This window comes from Ambystoma mexicanum, chromosome 4q (genome assembly GCF_040938575.1).
Source record: "Ambystoma mexicanum isolate Mex_15411 chromosome 4q, UKY_AmexF1_1, whole genome shotgun sequence".
Lineage (NCBI taxonomy): Eukaryota > Metazoa > Chordata > Amphibia > Caudata > Ambystomatidae > Ambystoma > Ambystoma mexicanum.
Window position 1 is genome coordinate 531,382,829 of NC_090928.1, and position 18,211 is coordinate 531,401,039.

At 39.0% G+C, this 18,211-nt stretch overlaps 3 non-coding genes across 3 annotated transcripts; all 3 read right to left on the reverse strand.

The window, feature by feature from the left end:
* Positions 1 to 4,677: 4,677 nt before the first annotated feature.
* On the reverse strand, positions 4,678 to 4,750 carry TRNAK-CUU (transfer RNA lysine (anticodon CUU)). The gene has a single exon. It is a non-coding gene; the product is annotated as a tRNA-Lys (tRNA).
* Positions 4,751 to 9,079: 4,329 nt separating this feature from the next.
* Positions 9,080 to 9,152, reverse strand: TRNAK-CUU (transfer RNA lysine (anticodon CUU)). The gene has a single exon. It is a non-coding gene; the product is annotated as a tRNA-Lys (tRNA).
* Positions 9,153 to 15,064: 5,912 nt separating this feature from the next.
* Positions 15,065 to 15,137, reverse strand: TRNAK-CUU (transfer RNA lysine (anticodon CUU)). The gene has a single exon. It is a non-coding gene; the product is annotated as a tRNA-Lys (tRNA).
* Positions 15,138 to 18,211: the final 3,074 nt, after the last annotated feature.

Sequence of the window (18,211 nt, forward strand, 5' to 3'; positions counted from 1 at the left end):
AACCCACGACCCTGAGATTAAGAGTCTCATGCTCTACCGACTGAGCTAGCCGGGCTCCTTTGGATGCTTATAGTTTTCTTCCCTATCCCTGCATGCAGCTTTCCACAGATAGGATGCTGTGTAATCATAGGCTCTGGTGGAGTTTGGAAAGAAAATACACATCAGCCAGAGGCAGAAATAGTCTAAGAAAGTATCAAACACAATTACCAGTCAATATCAGAACGCTTTGAAGAATATAAGGAAATAGCTGACTGAACCTGTGTGAAAGAAAGTCTTATTTGTGTTTTCTCCACTTTATTTTATAATAAGATGATACATACTTTTTATTTTACAGTGAATACATTAAGGTATGGTATTGCCCCATTACACATCATCCAGACATGCATTCATATATTGCATGTTAACAATGAAAATATTGCAAATATTGTAAAGAGACTTTCAATTTCTATTTTTTTAGTCAAAAGCACTAAAATTTTAGTTGTTTTCGCCCAACGTGGGGCTCGAACCCACGACCCTGAGATTAAGAGTCTCATGCTCTACCGACTGAGCTAGCCGGGCTCCTTTGGATGCCTATAGTTTTCTTCCCTATCCCTGCACTGCCGGTTTCCACAGATAGGATGCTGTGTAATCATAGGCTCTGGTGGAGTTTGGAAAGAAAATACACATCAGCCAGAGGCAGAAATAGTCTAAGAAAGTATCAAACACAATTACCAGTCAATATGAGAACGCTTTGAAGAATATAAGGAAATAGCTGACTGAACCTGTGTGAAAAAAAGTCTTATTTGTGTTTTCTCCACTTTATTTTATAATAAGATGATACATACTTTTTATTTTACAGTGAATACATTAAGGTATGGTATTGCCCCATTACACATCATCCAGACATGCATTCATATATTGCATGTTAACAATGAAAATATTGCAAATATTGTAAAGAGACTTTCAATTTCTATTTTTTTGGTCAAGAAGCACTACAATTTTAGTTGTTTTCGCCCAACGTGGGGCTCGAACCCACGACCCTGAGATTAAGAGTCTCATGCTCTACCAACTGAACTAGCCAGGCTCCTTTGGATGCCTATAGTTTTCTTCCCTATCCCTACACTGCCGCTTTCCACAGATAGGATGCTGTGTAATCATAGGCTCTGGTGGAGTTTGGAAAGAAAATACACATCAGCCAGAGGCAGAAATAGTCTAAGAAAGTATCAAACACAATTACCAGTCAATATCAGAACGCATTGAAGAATATCAGGAAATAGCCGATTAAACCTGTGTGGAAAAAAGTCTTATTTGTGTTTTCTCCACTTTATTTTATAGTAAGATGATACATACTTTTTCTTTTACAGTGAATACATTAAGGTATGGTATTGCCCCATTACACATCATCCAGACATGCATTCATATATTGCATGTTAACAATGAAAATATTGCAAATATTGTAAAGAGACTTTCAATTTCTATTTTTTTGGTCAAAAAGCACTAAAATTTTAGTTGTTTTCGCCCAACGTGGGGCTCGAACCCACGACCCTGAGATTAAGAGTCTCATGTTCTACCGACTGAGCTAGCCGGGCTCCTTTGGATGCCTATAGTTTTCTTCCCTATCCCTGCACTGCCGTTTTCCACAGATAGGATGTATTTTTTTGGTCAAAAAGCACTACAATTTTAGTTGTTTTCGCCCAACGTGGGGCTCGAACCCACGACCCTGAGATTAAGAGACTCAAGCTCTACCGACTGAGCTAGCCGGGCTCCTTTGGATGCCTATAGTTTTCTTCCCTATCCCTGCACTGCCGCTTTCCACAGATAGGATGCTGTGTAATCATAGGCTCTGGTGGAGTTTGGAAAGAAAATACACATCAGCCAGAGGCAGAAATAGTCTAAGAAAGTATCAAACACAATTACCAGTCAATATCAGAACGCATTGAAGAATATCAGGAAATAGCCGATTAAACCTGTGTGGAAAAAAGTCTTATTTGTGTTTTCTCCACTTTATTTTATAGTAAGATGATGCATACTTTTTCTTTTACAGTGAATACATTAAGGTATGGTATTGCCCCATTACACATCATCCAGACATGCATTCATATATTGCATGTTAACAATGAAAATATTGCAAATATTGTAAAGAGACTTTCAATTTCTATTTTTTTGGTCAAAAAGCACTACAATTTTAGTTGTTTTCGCCCAACATGGGGCTCGAACCCACGACCCTGAGATTAAGAGTCTCATGCTCTACCAACTGAGTGAGCCGGGCTACTTTGGATGCCTATAGTTTTCTTCCCTATCCCTGCACTGCCGTTTTCCGCAGATAGGATGCTGTGTAATCATAGGCTCTGGTGGAGTTTGGAAAGAAAATACACATCAGCCAGAGGCAGAAATAGTCAAAGTATCAAACACAATTACCAGTCAATATCAGAACGCATTGAAGAATATCAGGAAATAGCCGATTAAACCTGTGTGGAAAAAAGTCTTATTTGTGTTTTCTCCACTTTATTTTATAGTAAGATGATACATACTTTTTCTTTTACAGTGAATACATTAAGGTATGGTATTGCCCCATTACACACCATCCAGACATGCATTCATACATTGCATGTTAACAATGAAAATATTGCAAATATTGTAAAGAGACTTTCAATTTCTATTTTTTTGGTCAAAAAGCACTACAATTTTAGTTGTTTTCGCCCAACGTGGGGCTCGAACCCACGACCCTGAGATTAAGAGTCTCATGCTCTACCAACTGAACTAGCCAGGCTCCTTTGGATGCCTATAGTTTTCTTCCCTATCCCTGCACTGCCGCTTTCCACAGATAGGATGCTGTGTAATCATAGGCTCTGGTGGAGTTTGGAAAGAAAATACACATCAGCCAGAGGCAGAAATAGTCTAAGAAAGTATCAAACACAATTACCAGTCAATATCAGAACGCATTGAAGAATATCAGGAAATAGCCGATTAAACCTGTGTGGAAAAAAGTCTTATTTGTGTTTTCTCCACTTTATTTTATAGTAAGATGATACATACTTTTTATTTTACAGTGAATACATTAAGGTATGGTATTGCCCCATTACACATCATCCAGACATGCATTCATATATTGCATGTTAACAATGAAAATATTGCAAATATTGTAAAGAGACTTTCAATTTCTATTTTTTTGGTCAAAAAGCACTACAATTTTAGTTGTTTTCGCCCAATGTGGGGCTCGAACCCACGACCCTGAGATTAAGAGTCTCAAGCTCTACCGACTGAACTAGCCAGGCTCCTTTGGATGCCTATAGTTTTCTTCCCTATCCCTGCACTGCCGCTTTCCACAGATAGGATGTATTTTTTTGGTCAAAAAGCACTACAATTTTAGTTGTTTTCACCCAACGTGGGGCTCGAACCCACGACCCTGAGATTAAGAGTCTCATGCTCTACCGACTGAGCTAGCCGGGCTCTTTTGGATGCCTATAGTTTTCTTCCCTATCCCTGCACTGCCGTTTTCCACAGATAGGATGCTGTGTAATCATAGGCTCTGGTGGAGTTTGGAAAGAAAATACACATCAGCCAGAGGCAGAAATAGTCAAAGTATCAAACACAATTACCAGTCAATATCAGAACGCATTGAAGAATATCAGGAAATAGCCGATTAAACCTGTGTGGAAAAAAGTCTTATTTGTGTTTTCTCCACTTTATTTTATAGTAAGATGATACATACTTTTTCTTTTACAGTGAATACATTAAGGTATGGTATTGCCCCATTACACATCATCCAGACATGCATTCATATATTGCATGTTAACAATGAAAATATTGCAAATATTGTAAAGAGACTTTCAATTTCTATTTTTTTGGTCAAAAAGCACTAAAATTTTAGTTGTTTTCGCCCAGTCTCAAGCTCTACCGACTGAGCTAGCCAGGCTCCTTTGGATGCCTATAGTTTTCTTCCCTATCCCTGCACTGCCGTTTTCCACAGATAGGATGTATTTTTTTGGTCAAAAAGCACTACAATTTTAGTTGTTTTCGCCCAACGTGGGGCTCGAACCCACGACCCTGAGATTAAGAGTCTCATGCTCTACCGACTGAGCTAGCCGGGCTCCTTTGGATGCTTATAGTTTTCTTCCCTATCCCTGCACTGCCGCTTTCCACAGATAGGATGCTGTGTAATCATAGGCTCTGGTGGAGTTTGGAAAGAAAATACACATCAGCCAGAGGCAGAAATAGTCTAAGAAAGTATCAAACACAATTACCAGTCAATATCAGAACGCTTTGAAGAATATAAGGAAATAGCTGACTGAACCTGTGTGAAAGAAAGTCTTATTTGTGTTTTCTCCACTTTATTTTATAATAAGATGATACATACTTTTTATTTTACAGTGAATACATTAAGGTATGGTATTGCCCCATTACACATCATCCAGACATGCATTCATATATTGCATGTTAACAATGAAAATATTGCAAATATTGTAAAGAGACTTTCAATTTCTATTTTTTTAGTCAAAAAGCACTAAAATTTTAGTTGTTTTCGCCCAACGTGGGGCTCGAACCCACGACCCTGAGATTAAGAGTCTCAAGCTCTACCGACTGAGCTAGCCAGGCTCCTTTGGATGCTTATAGTTTTCTTCCCTATCCCTGCACTGCCGTTTTCCACAGATAGGATGTATTTTTTTGGTCAAAAAGCACTACAATTTTAGTTGTTTTCGCCCAACGTGGGGCTCGAACCCACGACCCTGAGATTAAGAGTCTCACGCTCTACCGACTGAGCTAGCCGGGCTCCTTTGTATGCCTATAGTTTTCTTCCCTATCCCTGCACTGCCGCTTTCCACAGATAGGATGCTGTGTAATCATAGGCTCTGGTGGAGTTTGGAAAGAAAATACACATCAGCCAGAGGCAGAAATAGTCTAAGAAAGTATCAAACACAATTACCAGTCAATATCAGAACGCATTGAAGAATATCAGGAAATAGCCGATTAAACCTGTGTGGAAAAAAGTCTTATTTGTGTTTTCTCCACTTTATTTTATAGTAAGATGATGCATACTTTTTCTTTTACAGTGAATACATTAAGGTATGGTATTGCCCCATTACACATCATCCAGACATGCATTCATACATTGCATGTTAACAATGAAAATATTGCAAATATTGTAAAGAGACTTTCAATTTCTATTTTTTTGGTCAAAAAGCACTAAAATTTTAGTTGTTTTCGCCCAACGTGGGGCTATAACCCACGACCCTGAGATTAAGAGTCTCATGCTCTACCGACTGAGCTAGCCAGGCTCCTTTGGATGCCTATAGTTTTCTTCCCTATCCCTGCACTGCCGTTTTCCATAGATAGGATGTATTTTTTTGGTCAAAAAGCACTACAATTTTAGTTGTTTTCGTCCAACGTGGGGCTCGAACCCACGACCCTGAGATTAAGAGTCTCATGCTCTACCGACTGAGCTAGCCAGGCTCCTTTGGATGCCTATAGTTTTCTTCCCTATCCCTGCACTGCCGTTTTCCACAGATAGGATGTATTTTTTTGGTCAAAAAGCACTACAATTTTAGTTGTTTTCGCCCAACGTGGGGCTCGAACCCACGACCCTGAGATTAAGAGTCTCATGCTCTACCGACTGAGCTAGCCGGGCTCCTTTGGATGCCTATAGTTTTCTTCCCTATCCCTGCACTGCCGGTTTCCACAGATAGGATGCTGTGTAATCATAGGCTCTGGTGGAGTTTGGAAAGAAAATACACATCAGCCAGAGGCAGAAATAGTCTAAGAAAGTATCAAACACAATTACCAGTCAATATGAGAACGCTTTGAAGAATATAAGGAAATAGCTGACTGAACCTGTGTGAAAAAAAGTCTTATTTGTGTTTTCTCCACTTTATTTTATAATAAGATGATACATACTTTTTATTTTACAGTGAATACATTAAGGTATGGTATTGCCCCATTACACATCATCCAGACATGCATTCATATATTGCATGTTAACAATGAAAATATTGCAAATATTGTAAAGAGACTTTCAATTTCTATTTTTTTGGTCAAGAAGCACTACAATTTTAGTTGTTTTCGCCCAACGTGGGGCTCGAACCCACGACCCTGAGATTAAGAGTCTCATGCTCTACCAACTGAACTAGCCAGGCTCCTTTGGATGCCTATAGTTTTCTTCCCTATCCCTACACTGCCGCTTTCCACAGATAGGATGCTGTGTAATCATAGGCTCTGGTGGAGTTTGGAAAGAAAATACACATCAGCCAGAGGCAGAAATAGTCTAAGAAAGTATCAAACACAATTACCAGTCAATATCAGAACGCATTGAAGAATATCAGGAAATAGCCGATTAAACCTGTGTGGAAAAAAGTCTTATTTGTGTTTTCTCCACTTTATTTTATAGTAAGATGATACATACTTTTTCTTTTACAGTGAATACATTAAGGTATGGTATTGCCCCATTACACATCATCCAGACATGCATTCATATATTGCATGTTAACAATGAAAATATTGCAAATATTGTAAAGAGACTTTCAATTTCTATTTTTTTGGTCAAAAAGCACTAAAATTTTAGTTGTTTTCGCCCAACGTGGGGCTCGAACCCACGACCCTGAGATTAAGAGTCTCATGTTCTACCGACTGAGCTAGCCGGGCTCCTTTGGATGCCTATAGTTTTCTTCCCTATCCCTGCACTGCCGTTTTCCACAGATAGGATGTATTTTTTTGGTCAAAAAGCACTACAATTTTAGTTGTTTTCGCCCAACGTGGGGCTCGAACCCACGACCCTGAGATTAAGAGACTCAAGCTCTACCGACTGAGCTAGCCGGGCTCCTTTGGATGCCTATAGTTTTCTTCCCTATCCCTGCACTGCCGCTTTCCACAGATAGGATGCTGTGTAATCATAGGCTCTGGTGGAGTTTGGAAAGAAAATACACATCAGCCAGAGGCAGAAATAGTCTAAGAAAGTATCAAACACAATTACCAGTCAATATCAGAACGCATTGAAGAATATCAGGAAATAGCCGATTAAACCTGTGTGGAAAAAAGTCTTATTTGTGTTTTCTCCACTTTATTTTATAGTAAGATGATGCATACTTTTTCTTTTACAGTGAATACATTAAGGTATGGTATTGCCCCATTACACATCATCCAGACATGCATTCATATATTGCATGTTAACAATGAAAATATTGCAAATATTGTAAAGAGACTTTCAATTTCTATTTTTTTGGTCATAAAGCACTACAATTTTAGTTGTTTTCGCCCAACATGGGGCTCGAACCCACGACCCTGAGATTAAGAGTCTCATGCTCTACCAACTGAGTGAGCCGGGCTACTTTGGATGCCTATAGTTTTCTTCCCTATCCCTGCACTGCCGTTTTCCGCAGATAGGATGCTGTGTAATCATAGGCTCTGGTGGAGTTTGGAAAGAAAATACACATCAGCCAGAGGCAGAAATAGTCAAAGTATCAAACACAATTACCAGTCAATATCAGAACGCATTGAAGAATATCAGGAAATAGCCGATTAAACCTGTGTGGAAAAAAGTCTTATTTGTGTTTTCTCCACTTTATTTTATAGTAAGATGATACATACTTTTTCTTTTACAGTGAATACATTAAGGTATGGTATTGCCCCATTACACACCATCCAGACATGCATTCATACATTGCATGTTAACAATGAAAATATTGCAAATATTGTAAAGAGACTTTCAATTTCTATTTTTTTGGTCAAAAAGCACTACAATTTTAGTTGTTTTCGCCCAACGTGGGGCTCGAACCCACGACCCTGAGATTAAGAGTCTCATGCTCTACCAACTGAACTAGCCAGGCTCCTTTGGATGCCTATAGTTTTCTTCCCTATCCCTGCACTGCCGCTTTCCACAGATAGGATGCTGTGTAATCATAGGCTCTGGTGGAGTTTGGAAAGAAAATACACATCAGCCAGAGGCAGAAATAGTCTAAGAAAGTATCAAACACAATTACCAGTCAATATCAGAACGCATTGAAGAATATCAGGAAATAGCCGATTAAACCTGTGTGGAAAAAAGTCTTATTTGTGTTTTCTCCACTTTATTTTATAGTAAGATGATACATACTTTTTATTTTACAGTGAATACATTAAGGTATGGTATTGCCCCATTACACATCATCCAGACATGCATTCATATATTGCATGTTAACAATGAATATATTGCAAATATTGTAAAGAGACTTTCAATTTCTATTTTTTTGGTCAAAAAGCACTACAATTTTAGTTGTTTTCGCCCAATGTGGGGCTCGAACCCACGACCCTGAGATTAAGAGTCTCAAGCTCTACCGACTGAACTAGCCAGGCTCCTTTGGATGCCTATAGTTTTCTTCCCTATCCCTGCACTGCCGCTTTCCACAGATAGGATGTATTTTTTTGGTCAAAAAGCACTACAATTTTAGTTGTTTTCGCCCAACGTGGGGCTCGAACCCACGACCCTGAGATTAAGAGTCTCATGCTCTACCGACTGAGCTAGCCGGGCTCCTTTGGATGCCTATAGTTTTCTTCCCTATCCCTGCACTGCCGTTTTCCACAGATAGGATGCTGTGTAATCATAGGCTCTGGTGGAGTTTGGAAAGAAAATACACATCAGCCAGAGGCAGAAATAGTCAAAGTATCAAACACAATTACCAGTCAATATCAGAACGCATTGAAGAATATCAGGAAATAGCCGATTAAACCTGTGTGGAAAAAAGTCTTATTTGTGTTTTCTCCACTTTATTTTATAGTAAGATGATACATACTTTTTCTTTTACAGTGAATACATTAAGGTATGGTATTGCCCCATTACACATCATCCAGACATGCATTCATATATTGCATGTTAACAATGAAAATATTGCAAATATTGTAAAGAGACTTTCAATTTCTATTTTTTTAGTCAAAAAGCACTAAAATTTTAGTTGTTTTCGCCCAACGTGGGGCTCGAACCCACGACCCTGAGATTAAGAGTCTCAAGCTCTACCGACTGAGCTAGCCAGGCTCCTTTGGATGCTTATAGTTTTCTTCCCTATCCCTGCACTGCCGTTTTCCACAGATAGGATGTATTTTTTTGGTCAAAAAGCACTACAATTTTAGTTGTTTTCGCCCAACGTGGGGCTCGAACCCACGACCCTGAGATTAAGAGTCTCACGCTCTACCGACTGAGCTAGCCGGGCTCCTTTGTATGCCTATAGTTTTCTTCCCTATCCCTGCACTGCCGCTTTCCACAGATAGGATGCTGTGTAATCATAGGCTCTGGTGGAGTTTGGAAAGAAAATACACATCAGCCAGAGGCAGAAATAGTCTAAGAAAGTATCAAACACAATTACCAGTCAATATCAGAACGCATTGAAGAATATCAGGAAATAGCCGATTAAACCTGTGTGGAAAAAAGTCTTATTTGTGTTTTCTCCACTTTATTTTATAGTAAGATGATGCATACTTTTTCTTTTACAGTGAATACATTAAGGTATGGTATTGCCCCATTACACATCATCCAGACATGCATTCATACATTGCATGTTAACAATGAAAATATTGCAAATATTGTAAAGAGACTTTCAATTTCTATTCTTTTGGTCAAAAAGCACTAAAATTTTAGGATGCTGTGTAATCATAGGCTCTGGTGGAGTTTGGAAAGAAAATACACATCAGCCAGAGGCAAAAATAGTCTAAGAAAGTATCAAACACAATTACCAGTCAATATCAGAACGCTTTGAAGAATATAAGGAAATAGCTGACTGAACCTGTGTGAAAGAAAGTCTTATTTGTGTTTTCTCCACTTTATTTTATAATAAGATGATACATACTTTTTATTTTACAGTGAATACATTAAGGTATGGTATTGCCCCATTACACATCATCCAGACATGCATTCATATATTGCATGTTAACAATGAAAATATTGCAAATATTGTAAAGAGACTTTCAATTTCTATTTTTTTGGTCAAAGAGCACTACAATTTTAGTTGTTTTCGCCCAATGTGGGGCTCGAACCCACGACCCTGAGAGTAAGAGTCTCGTGCTCTACCGACTGAGCTAGCCGGGCTCCTTTGGATGCCTATAGTTTTCTTCCCTATCCCTGCACTGCCGCTTTCCACAGATAGGATGCTGTGTAATCATAGGCTCTGGTGGAGTTTGGAAAGAAAATACACATCAGCCAGAGGCAGAAATAGTCTAAGAAAGTATCAAACACAATTACCAGTCAATATCAGAACGCTTTGAAGAATATAAGGAAATAGCTGACTGAACCTGTGTGGAAAAAAGTCTTATTTGTGTTTTCTCCACTTCATTTTATAGTAAGATGATACATACTTTTTCTTTTACAGTGAATACATTAAGGTATGGCATTGCCCCATTACACATCATCCAGACATGCATTCATATATTGCATGTTAACAATGAAAATATTGCAAATATTGTAAAGAGACTTTCAATTTCTATTTTTTTGGTCAAAAAGCACTAAAATTTTAGTTGTTTTCGCCCAACGTGGGGCTATAACCCACGACCCTGAGATTAAGAGTCTCATGCTCTACCGACTGAGCTAGCCAGGCTCCTTTGGATGCCTATAGTTTTCTTCCCTATCCCTGCACTGCCGTTTTCCATAGATAGGATGTATTTTTTTGGTCAAAAAGCACTACAATTTTAGTTGTTTTCGTCCAACGTGGGGCTCGAACCCACGACCCTGAGATTAAGAGTCTCATGCTCTACCGACTGAGCTAGCCAGGCTCCTTTGGATGCCTATAGTTTTCTTCCCTATCCCTGCACTGCCGTTTTCCACAGATAGGATGTATTTTTTTGGTCAAAAAGCACTACAATTTTAGTTGTTTTCGTCCAACGTGGGGCTCGGACCCACGACCCTGAGATTAAGAGTCTCATGCTCTACCGACTGAGCTAGCCGGGCTCCTTTGGATGCCTATAGTTTTCTTCCCTATCCCTGCACTGCCGTTTTCCATAGATAGGATGTATTTTTTTGGTCAAAAAGCACTACAATTTCAGTTGTTTTCGTCCAACGTGGGGCTCGAACCCACGACCCTGAGATTAAGAGTCTCATGCTCTACCGACTGAGCTAGCCAGGCTCCTTTGGATGCCTATAGTTTTCTTCCCTATCCCTGCACTGCCGTTTTCCACAGATAGGATGTATTTTTTTGGTCAAAAAGCACTACAATTTTAGTTGTTTTCGTCCAACGTGGGGCTCGGACCCACGACCCTGAGATTAAGAGTCTCATGCTCTACCGACTGAGCTAGCCGGGCTCCTTTGGATGCCTATAGTTTTCTTCCCTATCCCTGCACTGCCGTTTTCCACAGATAGGATGCTGTGTAATCATAGGCTCTGGTGGAGTTTGGAAAGAAAATACACATCAGCCAGAGGCAGAAATAGTCAAAGTATCAAACACAATTACCAGTCAATATCAGAACGCATTGAAGAATATCAGGAAATAGCCGATTAAACCTGTGTGGAAAAAAGTCTTATTTGTGTTTTCTTCACTTTATTTTATAGTAAGATGATGCATACTTTTTCTTTTACAGTGAATACATTAAGGTATGGTATTGCCCCATTACACATCATCCAGACATGCATTCATACATTGCATGTTAACAATGAAAATATTGCAAATATTGTAAAGAGACTTTCAATTTCTATTTTTTTGGTCAAAAAGCACTACAATTTTAGTTGTTTTCGCCCAATGTGGGGCTCAAACCCACGACCCTGAGAGTAAGAGTCTCATGCTCTACCGACTGAGCTAGCCGGGCTCCTTTGAATGTCTATAGTTTTCTTCCCTATCCCTGCACTGCCGTTTTCCACAGATAGGATGCTGTGTAATCATAGGCTCTGGTGGAGTTTGGAAAGAAAATACACATCAGCCAGAGGCAGAAATAATCTAAGAAAGTATCAAACACAATTACCAGTCAATATCAGAACGCATTGAAGAATATCAGGAAATAGCCGATTAAACCTGAGTGGAAAAAAGTCTTATTTGTGTTTTCTCCACTTTATTTTATAGTAAGATGATACATACTTTTTCTTTTACAGTGAATACATTAAGGTATGGTATTGCCCCATTACACATCATCCAGACATGCATTCATATATTGCATGTTAACAATGAAAATATTGCAAATATTGTAAAGAGAATTTCAATTTCTATTTTTTTGGTCAAAAAGCACTAAAATTTTAGTTGTTTTCGCCCAACGTGGGGCTCGAACCCACGACCCTGAGATTAAGAGTCTCAAGCTCTACCGACTGAGCTAGCCAGGCTCCTTTGGATGCCTATAGTTTTCTTCCCTATCCCTGCACTGCCGTTTTCCACAGATAGGATGTATTTTTTTGGTCAAAAAGCACTACAATTTTAGTTGTTTTCGCCCAACGTGGGGCTCGAACCCACGACCCTGAGATTAAGAGACTCAAGCTCTACCGACTGAGCTAGCCGGGCTCCTTTGGATGCCTATAGTTTTCTTCCCTATCCCTGCACTGCCGCTTTCCACAGATAGGATGCTGTGTAATCATAGGCTCTGGTGGAGTTTGGAAAGAAAATACACATCAGCCAGAGGCAGAAATAGTCTAAGAAAGTATCAAACACAATTACCAGTCAATATCAGAACGCATTGAAGAATATCAGGAAATAGCCGATTAAACCTGTGTGGAAAAAAATCTTATTTGTGTTTTCTCCACTTTATTTTATAGTAAGATGATGCATACTTTTTCTTTTACAGTGAATACATTAAGGTATGGTATTGCCCCATTACACATCATCCAGACATGCATTCATACATTGCATGTTAACAATGAAAATATTGTAAAGAGACTTTCAATTTCTATTTTTTTGGTCAAAAAGCACTACAATTTAAATGTTTTCGCCCAACGTGGGGCTCGAACCCACGACCCTGAGATTAAGAGACTCAAGCTCTACCGACTGAGCTAGCTGGGCTCCTTTGGATGCCTATAGTTTTCTTCCCTATCCCTGCACTGCCGGTTTCCACAGATAGGATGCTGTGTAATCATAGGCTCTGGTGGAGTTTGGAAAGAAAATACACATCAGCCAGCGGCAGAAATAGTCTAAGAAAGTATCAAACACAATTACCAGTCAATATCAGAACGCATTGAAGAATATCAGGAAATAGCCGATTAAACCTGTGTGGAAAAAAGTCTTATTTGTGTTTTCTCCACTTTATTTTATAGTAAGATGATACATACTTTTTCTTTTACAGTGAATACATTAAGGTATGGTATTGCCCCATTACACATCATCCAGACATGCATTCATATATTGCATGTTAACAATGAAAATATTGCAAATATTGTAAAGAGACTTTCAATTTCTATTTTTTGGGTCAAAAAGCACTAAAATTTTAGTTGTTTTCGCCCAACGTGGGGCTCGAACCCACGACCCTGAGATTAAGAGTCTCATGTTCTACCGACTGAGCTAGCCGGGCTCCTTTGGATGCCTATAGTTTTCTTCCCTATCCCTGCACTGCCGTTTTCCACAGATAGGATGTATTTTTTTGGTCAAAAAGCACTACAATTTTAGTTGTTTTCGCCCAACGTGGGGCTCGAACCCACGACCCTGAGATTAAGAGACTCAAGCTCTACCGACTGCGCTAGCCGGGCTCCTTTGGATGCCTATAGTTTTCTTCCCTATCCCTGCACTGCCGGTTTCCACAGATAGGATGCTGTGTAATCATAGGCTCTGGTGGAGTTTGGAAAGAAAATACACATCAGCCAGAGGCAGAAATAGTCTAAGAAAGTATCAAACACAATTACCAGTCAATATCAGAACGCATTGAAGAATATCAGGAAATAGCCGATTAAACCTGTGTGGAAAAAAGTCTTATTTGTGTTTTCTCCACTTTATTTTATAGTAAGATGATGCATACTTTTTCTTTTACAGTGAATACATTAAGGTATGGTATTGCCCCATTACACATCATCCAGACATGCATTCATATATTGCATGTTAACAATGAAAATATTGCAAATATTGTAAAGAGACTTTCAATTTCTATTTTTTTGGTCAAAAAGCACTACAATTTTAGTTGTTTTCGCCCAACATGGGGCTCGAACCCACGACCCTGAGATTAAGAGTCTCATGCTCTACCAACTGAGCTAGCCGGGCTCCTTTGGATGCCTATAGTTTTCTTCCCTATCCCTGCACTGCCGTTTTCCACAGATAGGATGCTGTGTAATCATAGGCTCTGGTGGAGTTTGGAAAGAAAATACACATCAGCCAGAGGCAGAAATAGTCTAAGAAAGTATCAAACACAATTACCAGTCAATATCAGAACGCATTGAAGAATATCAGGAAATAGCCGATTAAACCTGTGTGGAAAAAAGTCTTATTTGTGTTTTCTCCACTTTATTTTATAGTAAGATGATGCATACTTTTTCTTTTACAGTGAATACATTAAGGTATGGTATTGCCCCATTACACATCATCCAGACATGCATTCATACATTGCATGTTAACAATGAAAATATTGCAAATATTGTAAAGAGACTTTCAATTTCTATTTTTTTGGTCAAAAAGCACTAAAATTTTAGGATGCTGTGTAATCATAGGCTCTGGTGGAGTTTGGAAAGAAAATACACATCAGCCAGAGGCAAAAATAGTCTAAGAAAGTATCAAACACAATTACCAGTCAATATCAGAACGCTTTGAAGAATATAAGGAAATAGCTGACTGAACCTGTGTGAAAGAAAGTCTTATTTGTGTTTTATCCACTTTATTTTATAATAAGATGATACATACTTTTTATTTTACAGTGAATACATTAAGGTATGGTATTGCCCCATTACACATCATCCAGACATGCATTCATATATTGCGTGTTAACAATGAAAATATTGCAAATATTGTAAAGAGACTTTCAATTTCTATTTTTTTGGTCAAAATGCACTACAATTTTAGTTGTTTTCGCCCAATGTGGGGCTCGAACCCACGACCCTGAGATTAAGAGTCTCAAGCTCTACCGACTGAACTAGCCAGGCTCCTTTGGATGCCTATAGTTTTCTTCCCTATCCCTGCACTGCCGCTTTCCACAGATAGGATGTATTTTTTTGGTCAAAAAGCACTATAATTTTAGTTGTTTTCGCCCAACGTGGGGCTCGAACCCACGACCCTGAGATTAAGAGTCTCATGCTCTACCGACTGAGCTAGCTGGGCTCCTTTGGATGCCTCTAGTTTTCTTCCCTATCCCTGCACTGCCGTTTTCCACAGATAGGATGCTGTGTAATCATAGGCTCTGGTGGAGTTTGGAAAGAAAATACACATCAGCCAGAGGCAGAAATAGTCTAAGAAAGTATCAAACACAATTACCAGTCAATATCAGAACGCTTTGAAGAATATAAGGAAATAGCTGACTGAACCTGTGTGAAAGAAAGTCTTATTTGTGTTTTATCCACTTTATTTTATAATAAGATGATACATACTTTTTATTTTACAGTGAATACATTAAGGTATGGTATTGCCCCATTACACATCATCCAGACATGCATTCATATATTGCGTGTTAACAATGAAAATATTGCAAATATTGTAAAGAGACTTTCAATTTCTATTTTTTTGGTCAAAAAGCACTAAAATTTTAGTTGTTTTCGCCCAACGTGGGGCTCGAACCCACGACCCTGAGATTAAGAGTCTCATGTTCTACCGACTGAGCTAGCCGGGCTCCTTTGGATGCCTATAGTTTTCTTCCCTATCCCTGCACTGCCGTTTTCCACAGATAGGATGTATTTTTTTGGTCAAAAAGCACTACAATTTTAGTTGTTTTCGCCCAACGTGGGGCTCGAACCCACGACCCTGAGATTAAGAGACTCAAGCTCTACCGACTGAGCTAGCCGGGCTCCTTTGGATGCCTATAGTTTTCTTCCCTATCCCTGCACTGCCGCTTTCCACAGATAGGATGCTGTGTAATCATAGGCTCTGGTGGAGTTTGGAAAGAAAATACACATCAGCCAGAGGCAGAAATAGTCTAAGAAAGTATCAAACACAATTACCAGTCAATATCAGAACGCATTGAAGAATATCAGGAAATAGCCGATTAAACCTGTGTGGAAAAAAGTCTTATTTGTGTTTTCTCCACTTTATTTTATAGTAAGATGATGCATACTTTTTCTTTTACAGTGAATACATTAAGGTATGGTATTGCCCCATTACACATCATCCAGACATGCATTCATATATTGCATGTTAACAATGAAAATATTGCAAATATTGTAAAGAGACTTTCAATTTCTATTTTTTTGGTCAAAAAGCACTACAATTTTAGTTGTTTTCGCCCAACATGGGGCTCGAACCCACGACCCTGAGATTAAGAGTCTCATGCTCTACCAACTGAGTGAGCCGGGCTACTTTGGATGCCTATAGTTTTCTTCCCTATCCCTGCACTGCCGTTTTCCGCAGATAGGATGCTGTGTAATCATAGGCTCTGGTGGAGTTTGGAAAGAAAATACACATCAGCCAGAGGCAGAAATAGTCAAAGTATCAAACACAATTACCAGTCAATATCAGAACGCATTGAAGAATATCAGGAAATAGCCGATTAAACCTGTGTGGAAAAAAGTCTTATTTGTGTTTTCTCCACTTTATTTTATAGTAAGATGATACATACTTTTTCTTTTACAGTGAATACATTAAGGTATGGTATTGCCCCATTACACACCATCCAGACATGCATTCATACATTGCATGTTAACAATGAAAATATTGCAAATATTGTAAAGAGACTTTCAATTTCTATTTTTTTGGTCAAAAAGCACTACAATTTTAGTTGTTTTCGCCCAACGTGGGGCTCGAACCCACGACCCTGAGATTAAGAGTCTCATGCTCTACCAACTGAACTAGCCAGGCTCCTTTGGATGCCTATAGTTTTCTTCCCTATCCCTGCACTGCCGCTTTCCACAGATAGGATGCTGTGTAATCATAGGCTCTGGTGGAGTTTGGAAAGAAAATACACATCAGCCAGAGGCAGAAATAGTCTAAGAAAGTATCAAACACAATTACCAGTCAATATCAGAACGCATTGAAGAATATCAGGAAATAGCCGATTAAACCTGTGTGGAAAAAAGTCTTATTTGTGTTTTCTCCACTTTATTTTATAGTAAGATGATACATACTTTTTATTTTACAGTGAATACATTAAGGTATGGTATTGCCCCATTACACATCATCCAGACATGCATTCATATATTGCATGTTAACAATGAAAATATTGCAAATATTGTAAAGAGACTTTCAATTTCTATTTTTTTGGTCAAAAAGCACTACAATTTTAGTTGTTTTCGCCCAATGTGGGGCTCGAACCCACGACCCTGAGATTAAGAGTCTCAAGCTCTACCGACTGAACTAGCCAGGCTCCTTTGGATGCCTATAGTTTTCTTCCCTATCCCTGCACTGCCGCTTTCCACAGATAGGATGTATTTTTTTGGTCAAAAAGCACTACAATTTTAGTTGTTTTCGCCCAACGTGGGGCTCGAACCCACGACCCTGAGATTAAGAGTCTCATGCTCTACCGACTGAGCTAGCCGGGCTCTTTTGGATGCCTATAGTTTTCTTCCCTATCCCTGCACTGCCGTTTTCCACAGATAGGATGCTGTGTAATCATAGGCTCTGGTGGAGTTTGGAAAGAAAATACACATCAGCCAGAGGCAGAAATAGTCAAAGTATCAAACACAATTACCAGTCAATATCAGAACGCATTGAAGAATATCAGGAAATAGCCGATTAAACCTGTGTGGAAAAAAGTCTTATTTGTGTTTTCTCCACTTTATTTTATAGTAAGATGATACATACTTTTTCTTTTACAGTGAATACATTAAGGTATGGTATTGCCCCATTACACATCATCCAGACATGCATTCATATATTGCATGTTAACAATGAAAATATTGCAAATATTGTAAAGAGACTTTCAATTTCTATTTTTTTGGTCAAAAAGCACTAAAATTTTAGTTGTTTTCGCCCAGTCTCAAGCTCTACCGACTGAGCTAGCAAGGCTCCTTTGGATGCCTATAGTTTTCTTCCCTATCCCTGCACTGCCGTTTTCCACAGATAGGATGTATTTTTTTGGTCAAAAAGCACTACAATTTTAGTTGTTTTCGCCCAACGTGGGGCTCGAACCCACGACCCTGAGATTAAGAGTCTCATGCTCTACCGACTGAGCTAGCCGGGCTCCTTTGGATGCTTATAGTTTTCTTCCCTATCCCTGCACTGCCGCTTTCCACAGATAGGATGCTGTG